The sequence below is a fragment of the Taurulus bubalis genome (genome assembly GCF_910589615.1).
Source record: "Taurulus bubalis genome assembly, chromosome: 15".
NCBI classification, from domain to species: Eukaryota; Metazoa; Chordata; class Actinopteri; order Perciformes; family Cottidae; genus Taurulus; species Taurulus bubalis.
The window spans coordinates 15,339,068-15,351,700 of NC_136603.1; positions in this window are offsets into that span (position 1 = coordinate 15,339,068).

Here is a 12,633-nt window from a genome sequence, read left to right on the forward strand (position 1 = left end):
TTGTGTTTCTTTCTCATGGATAGGGATGTGGGTTATTGATGAGATTATTTAACAGTTCCTGTATTATTATATTCCTGACCATATTAGAAAAGAGTACAGCAGAAGGTTCGGTATATTGCTATCGCTAAAGGACAACAAAGTCACTAGTAATAATAATATAGCTGACACAAATATGTTACATTTGTTACCATATAAGTACCTTATGGCAACAGGAAAGGGTGAGTTTAGTAAGTTTACTGCAGCCTTATGCTTTAAAGGAGACACGTTCACTTAGTTCAGTGATTGTTCAGTGACTTGCAGTTAAATTCACCTTTAGGGCGACAACAATGACAGCCAGGTTTCAGAGGTCTCTGTTGGTCAGGGTCTGTCTACGTGCATGGCTCTGGCTCCTCTGCTCTCTTCGCACTAATTGTGTTACAACCTCAACCCTGCCAGGCTGAACAGATGAGCATATTTCTCTGAGTGCACCAAAGCACAATGCTGTCAGCCTCTCAACTAATAGTATGGCCTAACTTTGTCAGCATTTTTTGGAAGATTGACCTGAAGCTTTTGGGTTTATTGTGTGCTCTGTTCACTTTGTATTTACAATGTGAATCATACTGAAGCCTTACTAGGACATTAAAGAATTCTCAAGAAACCTCAATCTACGTTACGGAAATAAAAGCAAATGGCAATTGTGTCGACACACTTATAGGTCATAAAAGGCGTACACTTATATGCTAATTCATTAATATATACTGCTCCTTTTTCTCTATATGGAGGCAACCTTCTCTTTGCGCTTGATGGCACAGGCACCTGTGCCATCAAGCGCATACGTTATTTTGCAATAAACAGCAGACAGGAGGTATTGTGTTGTTGTTTAAGAGTGACACTTAGAATGTGTTTTTTTGTTCACAGTGAGCTGTGAGAGGCTGATTTCCCAGCGGTGTCATAGAGGCCGCTCCACACCACCTCATCCGGTCATCACAAACACACATTCAGAGTTCTCAGCTTCAACTTGTGATATTTTTATTTACACAGTTGCAACCAATTACAGACATATGCTAATAGACAGATGCTAATGGTTTCTTGAGTTCATTTCCTCCTTTACAAAATGAAGACTGGCATGAAAAATAAATCTCAGTATAAAAATAACTGTGATAACAAGTATGCAGTGGGTAGTGGTTGGATCCCTAATTGACATATATGCCACATATTTGTGAACAGAAGTACTAAAGGTTACTGTAAATATCTCCTTCTGTCCTATGTTTAAAAATCATGTTGGTGATCATATTGACAAGCTTCATATTATATATATGTAACATTTGTTCTTCAAACATAAAGTAAAAACTCGGTCCTGCCCAATATCTACAGATGGTGTTGCCCAGTTGAGAGCTACACATATTCATATTTGTTTGGGGTCAACGATGGATCAGACTATTCAATAATGTCAAATGGGTCGCCCATCTCTGCAGTTACAATCAGTTAAAGAGTGTTTTTATTTATTTTGTATTATATTTTTGGTTGTCGAGCCCATAACTCTGCTATCCACCATCCACTGTACACCATATGTGCTCAACAGCATTTTGTGAACATAGAGGAATATCTAGCTGCTTAGGGCCAATATATTTCCCTCAGGAGTTGGTGGAGGCCAAAACAGAGTAAAAGGACAGTGAACATTAGACTTAAATTCATTGGGTGACCACAAAAATAACTCTGAATTCATATATTTTGCTGGATGTAAAAATATGCATCTGTTTGCTAACAGGTTTGCAAAAACAACAAAGGATAATATGTCAAGCTTGTTCCACTGAACCCAAAAGGTATAAAAACATCTACTGAAGCTTTGAAGTTCGCATCTGAATCTAATCTGGAGGAAGAAAGAGGTGTTATTTAGAAAATGTTTTGTTTTTTATTATTAGTTGGTTGATCAATGAGACCCTCTAAGTTCAGGAAAGACTATTATACTACTACTACTACTACTACTACTACTACTACTACTACTACTACTACCACTACTATAACACACTATTTTAAATGTCTGCTATTATAATTAATACTTTGGTGTGTAAATATACAACACATTGTCAGAGGGATGACAGGTATCCTTAATCAATCATGTTCAGTGAAGACAACAAGGTGGCCTTTACAGACTGACATGCCCTCCCTCATGCTGGTGATTATTATGCCTCTGCTGCTCTCTCCTCTCCACAAAGACGACACTAAGCTGTTACTAGCTGTCTTGATTGATTTTTCCCTCCGGCACCGTGGCTTCTCACAACTTTAGCATTATGTGTGCCCATATCTCATTGGTATGACTATTGGGCTCTTGGGAGCGTTGTTGCATTCTCAACTGAATCTCTCACCGCTGCAGGGATTGCAGAGCCGCCTCATGACTAGAGCATGTTCCTCCGAATAAAAGTGTAAACATTTGTTAGAATAAATGCTCCTAGATTCTTCGCCACAAGTGTCACTGACGAACGGTGCGGCTGTGCTCGGGGGGAGTGCTGCTAGTGAATAATAAAGACTTTGTCCACATGTGCAGCAGAGGGACTCTCTGGGGCTCAGGTGTTGGCTGTGGCGCAATTGTTTAATGTCAGCAAAGCTGCTGTTTGAGGAGCAAAATTGCCTGACTGGGCAACAAAGCTCGGTGGATTCATGACAAATCCGCACAGCAGTGGTAAAACTATACGAAAAGAGGCTTGGTTTTCTGATTTGCAAACAAAACTCCTTCCCAGAATGCCCTGCAATGTAACTGATCTGTAACAGTTGGTTTTGCAATGGCTGGTATTATTTTCAGCTTGCCATGTAGGAGAAGGTAGTTGATAGTTCATTATTATTGAAGTAAGTGATGTATTATTATCTTGAGATATTAATTATAATCCTATATTGTTCCTTTCACTGTAAATGGTTGGATTAACCTGTTTGGGAGAATTTCCAACAAATCCTCCAAAATAAACGTCAAAATTAGTTGTCCGTTAATCAAGAATGACAAACTGATCTGACACCCTCCTCGACAGGACATTGTGTATACATATGTTTAATGATGCAGCCATGCAATGGTTCAAGGTTGTTTAGGCTTTGTTTAAGTGAAGGAAGCTTCTTAGTGTGGGTTAAATTACTATTTCATTTTGGTTAGAGACAACATGGTTACTACAATGGCCGCGAGTGAACTTTGTCACAGGAACATAAATACATGTTGTTTTGGGGCACTGCTAAAATGACTGGTGTTGTTCTTCGTCTTCTCGAGGCCTCTGTGCAAAAACATTTGCTGGTGCTTGCTTGCAATATTAGCTAATACAAGTCCTGCCTTCATTGCTATTGTAATGTTGTGGTGCAGATTCACTCACACATTTAAAGTGAATCAAATTACCAAAGCCACAGAGTGTATTTAGGGCTTTTGGGGCCTGAGGTCTGAAGCCCCAGGATAGTTCCCAGCTTTGCCTGACTGGTAATCCAGCCTTGCTCTTTCTTGAACACATTTACTTATAAAATGAGAAGCTAATTTTTGGCAGAATAAAGTTTGAAATGTCCCTTGAGAGCACCAGAAAAACTTGCAACACAAATCTGCACATACACAGCAACTTGCTATGTTCTGTTTTAATATAGTCTTCAGGGTTGTATCATGATGAAGATGTATCAGTCATTTCAGGCATTATATCAATAGAGAGAGTATTGTTTCATTAGTGTTGATGTTTACTGTCTCTGGGGGCAGATTTTTAATTAGTGCAGCCATCTTCCTGTGAATGTCAGCGACGATACAGCATGTGGAGACACAAGCCTTCCTTAGCAACATGCGAATATAAACTGCATCCGCTCCATATCTGCGCCCATACTTGGTCATTTGTATCATTATTAATATGCACATTGTATTCAGAATTGTACTGAAATCAGGTGTTAACAATATGAAATATGAATATGAAGTATTCTCTTGTATATTGATGTTCTGTAAAGGAAAGAGCTGATCTTGTGTTTCAGTCATCTGTTGTAGTGCTCCACGTTTCTAAGCAGCTTGTTCAGACTGCCGGCTCACATGAGGGATGAACAGGGTTGAAGGGTTAGAGAAGCAGACTGGGGCTCATTTAGATCTACTCCAACGGTCACAGTTGCCAGGCCACCATTGCCTTAAGTGTGTTTTGAGTGTACAGTATATGTATGTATGTGTGTATGTGTGTGTCTGTGTGAGTGTGTCTGTGTGTGTCGCTTATGCATTTACTGTGTGTACACATGATCCACTTTACTTTTGTTTGAGGCAAACTAGAGCTGGAGATGAAAGCATTTGGCAGCCTTGTTTCCCCATCCATGGGAACGACATGGACAGAGCTTTCTGTGACTGTTGTCCTTTCTGAAGCTGTGACAACTTTGAGAAAACAATCTGTGAAAAATAGTGGATGTGGTTTTCTTGGCTGCTGTCTACGCTGTTATCTGGACGTATGTTTGTGCTTCTATGACGCTATAAGGCCTTAGGTGTTAACTTGTGGTTTGGAATGTGTAGTTTTCCGTTCTGTTTTATGCTCGTGGAGGAGCTTCAACAGGTCTACCTCCCTTATGACAGGGCAGATTCATTGCTATTATGATTGTCATTACAGCCACAATTCGTTGTTCCAGACTTGGCAAACCAGAGAGATGTGTTATCTGTCAGCATGTGGATCATCTGGATAACATTTGTGTATTTTAAGTATGGAAATTGTGCGTGTATGTGTAAGTGTCTCGGAGAAGAAGCTATATTTATAAAGTGAAGGCAGAGCGTGTACCATTTGTTTGGTGGGATTTTCAAGATTTTAGGCTGGCTGCTATGGCTTACTAAATTGGTTATCACGTCGAACTGTCTGTCTCTTGCTCTCTCTCTCTCTCTCTCTCTCACACACACACACACACAGACACACACACACACAGAGTTATAAATGTGTATGTTGGGTGACAAAACAACTGGCTGTAATTTGCTTTTTTCTCTCATGTTATGTAATAATAAAGTCAAAATATACCTCTCCTTGTGTATTTTTTCACAGACCATTTAAGTGGAAAAAGAATATCAATATAATCATCTCTCCCATTCAGCTCCAGTGAACACTTAAAGCCTTTAAGGTCAAGCTGAAACACTAGAAGGTAAAGTGCACAGGCGATACCACTAACTCATGTCTTGCTTACTTGGTAGTTTGGCTTGGAGTGGTCTTAATGGAATACAAAAAAATGTCATGTTGGCTTTTCTTAGCTCCTGTATTGTCTCTTGAAACACCCATAGCAGATACAGTACATTCTAAATAAATCTGTATCCTTCACTACTAAAATAACCACTCGACCTGAATGGTATAAAACATACCACAAACTGTGAAAAGAGCATCCCACCACATGCAGTAAAGAAAGACTTCATGCATGAGAGCTAAGCAGAGGTGCTGATTTAGCACCGTTAGCTTGACCTTCACAACACAATTCCCATCCAGTTGGCAGCTGTCTAATTGTAATGGATAAAAGTGTCTGAAAGGGTACTCACTGAAAACAAAAATAAATATGTTATGTTATTTTTAATGGAGGACTATTGATGAAGGATTTACTCACCCAGAAATCAATGTGAACTTAAAAGGATTTCATCAGCTGTCAATAATGACACAAATCCTTTCAGCACGAAGTGAATAGAATTATATTTATCTTGCCTGTTGCTGTCATTGAGACACAGTTTGGCTTGTACAAAAATCAAACACTTCCACTCACTCAAAAAGGTAAAGTGTTTTGTATCGCTGGCTTTTTAGCTGCTGCCACTATTCTCATCTCAAAATATAATTTAAAAAAACTCATCAATCTCTCCTTGGATAATTAACAACCGATGTCATCAGTGACCTCATGAGCACAGAATGCCTGAACGCTCTTCTTTTGGGAGTTGGAGTTGTATGTTTCTGTGAATGCACAGGGACATACATTATATTCATGTCATAGTAAAGCTTATTTATATCGCACTTATAAGTGTTGTTACAAAGTGCAGGTTGATGAGTAATTTAGAGATATTTATAACCTGGAGCATATGGGATAGGGAACATAATAGTAAAATTGATTCTGTAACTGGTAGCCAATGTAAAGACATTAAAAAAGGCGTAAGGAGTTTGTTTTTGTAAGCTGCTGCATTCTGTTTTGTAAAAACACAACCTCTGACCACCATACGCTTTAGCTGTATAACACTGCACCTCCAAATTGCATCCATAAGCCGAGAACATTACCTTCAGAAATATCCCTTTCACTTCATTCTGCTTCCAGATTCCTCTGGGAATCTATCAAATTTAAAAATAAGTAAAACGACCATTCATTTGTTTTTATTGATAATTGCTTCTACCTTGCATATAATGAAAGGAGTTTTGTGCATTTTTACTTTCCACAATATCCAGCAAAAGTCACCACAAGGAGTTTCATTTCTAAGTCAGTGCACACACAGTAGTGGTGCACAGAGGTAATCTTGTCCAAAGATATTTCACTGTTTTTGTCAGAAATATGAAATATGAATACCATGTAAAAGGCAGCTTGGAGCATTATGCTTACTGGAACGTGGCCCTCACACACATTCAGGGAGAGCATTGCCAACCTGATAATTTTTCAGATACAGTCCTGCCTCAAAGGTGTATAATGCAGTGTCCTTGTGTCATACGAGCTTTTCAAGTTTGCATTTGATTCTATTATCCTTTGGAAAAAAGCCCACACCAACATCCTTGCACTGACTTTGTCAAAGGAGCTATTGTCGGTCTGAACAAGGCCGTAGTTCAGTGTGTGTGATAAGCAATCGTGTACCTTGACAGAAAATAATCACTTCCCCTAACTTTCCATGTACTCTGGACCTACTGCATACTGTGAATCAAATGGGAATTCCACTTTTGCAGTAAACCTGCAGTGATATGATGAACTAAACACCTTGGCAGGAAAGATTTTGACTTTAGTGACTGAAAGAGTTGTCCCCTGTACTGATTCAGAGAGCTGGAAAAGAACAACACAGAATGAGGTTTAAAGTATTCAGTCTTAAAAAAAATGCCAGCACCCTTGTGTACAGAACCAAAGGCAATAAGTAAGCAGTAGACAAGATATAGCTGTGCAGCCCCACCTGTTGTTGCTATGAAGTGACAAGTTAGATCCGGAACGAATGCAAGGGATTGATACATTATACAAAATATAATATAACATTCTGGAGTATTAAAAGTTATTAGTGACACAAAATCTGACCTTCATATTTATTCCATGAAAAAGCAGTAACATCAGCTCCATCCACAATCACTTTTTTTGTTTGTGCATTCACTTTTGTGTTTGTCTAACCAAGAAGCCAATTTTAGTTCAAACAACTATTAGTGTTGAAATTGATAATGAGTTTGAACGACGGGTTGTTTGAAGTATATTTGAGACAGAAGCAGGCAAATAGTCAGACCGAAATAAGAAAATATAGGCATTATAGTTATCCTGATGGAAACAGTAGAATGCTATCAGGCAGACATACAGAAATTCATACAAGCAGGGCCATACGTATTTGGACTAGGAAATTATGAATTTACCAAATGGTTGATTTGGTCAATCCTAATGTTTCTGCTATCTGCCTGATGGTTTGTGTAGGTTGTCAGCCTTTTAATGGCTTCCTTCACTTGCATTGACATCTCGTTGGTCCTCATGCTGAGAGTTCCCTGGACCAGCTACCAAATGCAAATTCAACATTTTGAATCTTTTCCAGACCTTTTTATCTGCTTGATTTGTCATGAAACCGGCCACACCTGGCTATCAAACCATTTGCAAGACAATTGTCCAATTACTTTTGAATGTGTGGTACTGTGTAATTCCTAAACGGTCAATGCAACAGTTTTGTTACATCCATTGAATGAAAGCTGAAGGTCGACACTTCAACCACGTATTGACTGCGTCATTTCAATTCTGTGTAATTTTGTGTTTAGAGGAAAATAAGAAACAGTCCGAATACTTATGGCCCTGACTGTACATGCAGAGCAACACAATGACGCACATCAATGGAACACAGCAGCCATCAGTTTACAGACAAAGGTTAACAAGAGAATAAATAATAGAGAGAGAAACACAAAGCGTTTAGGGGAGTCTTTCTTTCAGTAGAATTGTTTTTGAATGGAACATTTTATCAGTCAATTTCAGTAACTAAGCAACTAATTCCGTGATAAAAAGAGAGAAAAGAGATCTTTTGTTTGTGTCACTAGGATGCAAGAATCATTTGGCAGCTTGGACAAATAATAGCACATGCTTATTTATATCTACTATTCCTTTCAAAGTGAAAGCATATACCATATAGGATAAATTATAATTGATTTAATTTAATTGGATGTTGTGCGTAATAATCTATTTGAGCTCCTTTCACTGCTGTAATGTTTGCTCTGCAGATATGGGACAGAAAATAACTTTTCCGAGGAGGTCAAGAAATGGTAAGACTAAAGGTATGACAATTTAGATTGCAAAAGAAATGACTAGTTGGAAGTGACGTTGATGGGTGTATTATTGTCTCTCATGAGTATTTTTCTGATTCTATTAGTTTCATCTTTACTCAGGCGTGTGACAAAGGAACTAACATGGCCATTATATTTATTTAATTCAGGTGGAGAAAAAACGAAAAGAAGTCAGAGAGGAGAAGCTGACTATTTAAAACCAACAAAAGGGACTGCAGAGCTGTAAAGGGCCAGAAAGGGGGTATTGTTTAATGACTCCTCCATCTCCGCTTACCTAAGTGTCACATTAAAAGACAGGATGGAAAAATGGAGAGAGTGTCCCAGAGAGCTGTGTAAATACAGACAAGAGTGAGTTTTAATGCAGCGTAGAGCAATGCCATTGACCTGATGGAGCTCAGTGTAGATATTACCTCCACATGGCTAAAAGCTTCCTAGAAGAAGACAAAGCTCTCTTATTTTCCAAACCTACTACTTTAAAATCCATTATGAAGCCATTGCATTTCCTGCCTAGAACGTAGATATACTCCAATGACTATAGCATTTGCAAAATTAAGCTATCTGAAGAATTTGACAACTTCTCTTCTAAAATGAATTCTGAAACACATGCAAAGTGACTCTGGACCGCAATGTTATTGGAATCAAAACTCAAGCTGACTATTGGAAAAAGCTTTTAATTATTAAGCTCGTGAAAATAAATGAATCACCTATGTGGTCTGGTTTTGAAGAAACAGACGTACCACATGAGGAATATCGGAACGTATTGGCCCACAGATGTGCAATGGTGATCAACAATACTCATCTAGAGATATATGGATAAGATATATGTGCATATACTGTATAATATATGTGCTAGCATCACCTTATTTTAGGAGTGGCTGCTGATGCTTATTTGGGGAGTTGGTTGTAAGGAGTTTTAGGGATGGGAGGGCTTGACGTAGACCTGCCAGTGAGACCTTGAGGTGACTGTGGATCAGTGGTAGAGCTGGCCATCCTTCAATCACATGATCAGAGGTTCAATCCCCAGCTCCGCTAGTCATATCGATGTATCCTTGGGCAAGACACTTAATCCCAAGCTGTGCCTGTGGTGTATAATTGCTATGAATAGTTAGTTTGGGCACCTTGGCACCTTGCATGGTAGCCCCTATCATCAGTGTATGAATGGGGGATTGATGACAGTAGACCGAAGAAAAGCACTATACAAGTTAATTTACCATTTACTTTCAAGTTGTTTCTACACGCTAACGTGGATTAAATAATAAATTACCAATTAAAGAAAACATTTTGTAGTTTGTTTAATTTGCAATGAATTGCTTTAAATGAAACTGAATGTATTTTAATTAACAATGTATATGCTCATGATGTGGTTATGTTTGGTATGAGAGAGAAATTAATTCCCCCATTTGCCGCGGAAAAATTAAGTGAGAAATGCTTGTGTCAGTGTAGCCTTTGCCCTGTTCAACCTGTTTTGGGCTGGTTTACTTTAGCCTCATGTTGAAGTACAATACATGATATATTCTAACTTGGGACACAATGATATTTAGCAGTTTCAGGGGTATGGTTTTTGCCATTTATAGAAGGTGTCATCGTGGATTTTCTTTCAGCTGTACCAAATACCCACAATTGTTGTGCACTTTTGAACTGTTCATTATTCTGTTTAATTTCTTTAATTATTATTTAACAAATAAAACTACTAGAACCTTTGTGAATTTAGTCAGTAATTAGATGGGTTGTGCGTTCACATTGCCAGCAGTGGCTTTGTCATTTGTTTCTCCATTTCAAATGAAATGGATCAAACAACATTGTGAGCTGAACAATCAACCTAATGCATCAAATTGTCTTCTGGAGAGCAACACTCATGAGAGATGAATGTGGCTGCATACTGAACACCATAACATGTCTGGCTTATTAACTTCCCTTCATATGCAGCCACTTGATCGTGCATAACTCTGCCAGGGAATATAATGTATATTGGGAAAAGGTGCTGCACTTACAATTAGACACCTACATTTGCACATGAAAACAATTTAGATCAGTTTTGTTGTAGGGACACTGTGGAAGGCAAACACCCCCTACTATGTGGAATAAGGCATATCAACTTTGCTTAGAATCGTCATAGCTCTAACAACATTGGGCTGAGCAGATTCATTTGTTATTTCATTTCCTGTTACTGTATTACATAACTTAAGATGGGGTCAAGCTCCTAATTGAATAAGACAAACTTTAAAGTGAAAAGATGACAAATTAAACTTTGACTTTAGATAATTTTGATATAGATTACACACACACACACACACACACACACACACACACACACACACACACACACACACACACACACACACACACATACATCCTAATTTAGAAGGAAAATCAACTCATCTAAATGGTTCAAGGTAATTACTGATGTCACCTGTACTTCATTCCCTAATGATGACTGATGTAGTGTGAAGGAGGGAATGAATGGCAATATGGCTGCTGTACGTGTTCAGGATCTTCTCTGTCAGCCTGGGATGCTGGTAAATGGCAACCACGGAGCTGAATTCTAACATGTTAATCAAAGAGTGAGACTGTTTCTACCAAAGGGAAATCAGTACTTAATTTAGCACTCAGCAAAAAATGCACAGCCACTATGAACTCAGGTAATACACAAGCAGGGACACTGAAACGCATTCATACAAACAGAAAACATCTGCAAACACAATTAGATTTTTTAATCAGAAAAATTATCCAAACTCTGTTTCACCAGAAAAACGTTGCAGTTCCAAATATGATTCAGTTAATGAGTCCAAAATGTTTCAATGCATAAATAAGTGACTCATAATACTTTATGAACTAGCATGATAAAGAAATTCAGTCTATAGTAACAGCAAATACCAGCCTTGAATGTCACAGGCATGAGGGCTGAGTCATGGTTTTATTAAACATTAATATGTGCTTTCTGCCTCATGCATAACTGAGCTCATCAACCTTCAATTAACCTTGCTGCTCGTCACCTCCTCTTGGTCTGAGAGGTGTGGATAACTAGAGGCTGGTTTTACAGTCAGGATGACAACTCAGAATCTAATCTATCTGCACTAATTGCTGACTTCCCCTCAGTGCCTCTCACTGAAGGTCGAATCAGAGCCAGACTAAAACAGAGCACTAACGAAAAAGCAGCAAGGATGATGGCCCCATTTAAGATGAAGAAAGTGTCTTTGTTATTCATTTTACATTCTGACCCATTTGACCTCACTTCCTGCTTCTCTTTTGTTTTGAACAAAGTGTTTTCACTTGATTTTATTATCAGGCTATTTTTTTTTAAAGGTTATTTGCGACAAACAGGACTTAAAAGTTACAACCATGAATAAAGGCAGTGTTTAAAAAAAATATATATTTCTCTAATACATATCTATCAGAAGCTTCACTCTACTATATATAGAGACATTATGTAAACCTAAATGAAGGATTCTTTAAAGTGAAAACAGATTTTCTCAGTCAGCCTCTTATTAATGATAGCGGTCAATGTGTACGGACAAGAGCTTTTTTTCGGGGCTTTGCATGAAAGCAGAAAAAAGAAAGAAAAGAAAAAACACATACAGTAAATGAGGAACATTTTCCCTATTTTCTTTTGTTCTAAAAAAGATAAAAAAGATTTCACATCTTTTTTGGGCTGTTTAGTGTATGTATTGTGGTTTGTGATGAAGATATTTATCGATCCTGTAAACTGAACAAACGTTCCTTGTTTCCTATGTTGGATGGATATATAATGTATTCATCCCCAAGGAGAAATGTGTTTGTCATCAGTAGCAGCTTACATTCAGCTTACTTCTGATAGTCTTGAGACTGTGGATGCCTACATGTCTCTGTGTGAAGAACGTGGTTTTCCTTGTCATCATATGACCATGCCGATGCAAGCGAATCTGAAGACGTCATGAGAGCTTCTGTGATTGTTTCATTAATGTATTTAAGAGGTAACTCTCTGCTCATTCATTGAGCAGTCCAGGATACGCAATTGACATATCATGTTGGGATTCTGACTCTGTTCCTTCTTCGAAGAATAAATGTCCTGATCTATGATTTTACCTCAAGGTGTCGAGTAAATTTTTCTAACAATATATATATATATATATATATATATATATATATATATATATATATATATAGCAAAACTCAATATGTACACCGAAACAGAGAGTATTAGTTTAGGAATTAAATTAAAAACAATAGAGAATATGCAAAAACGCAAAGT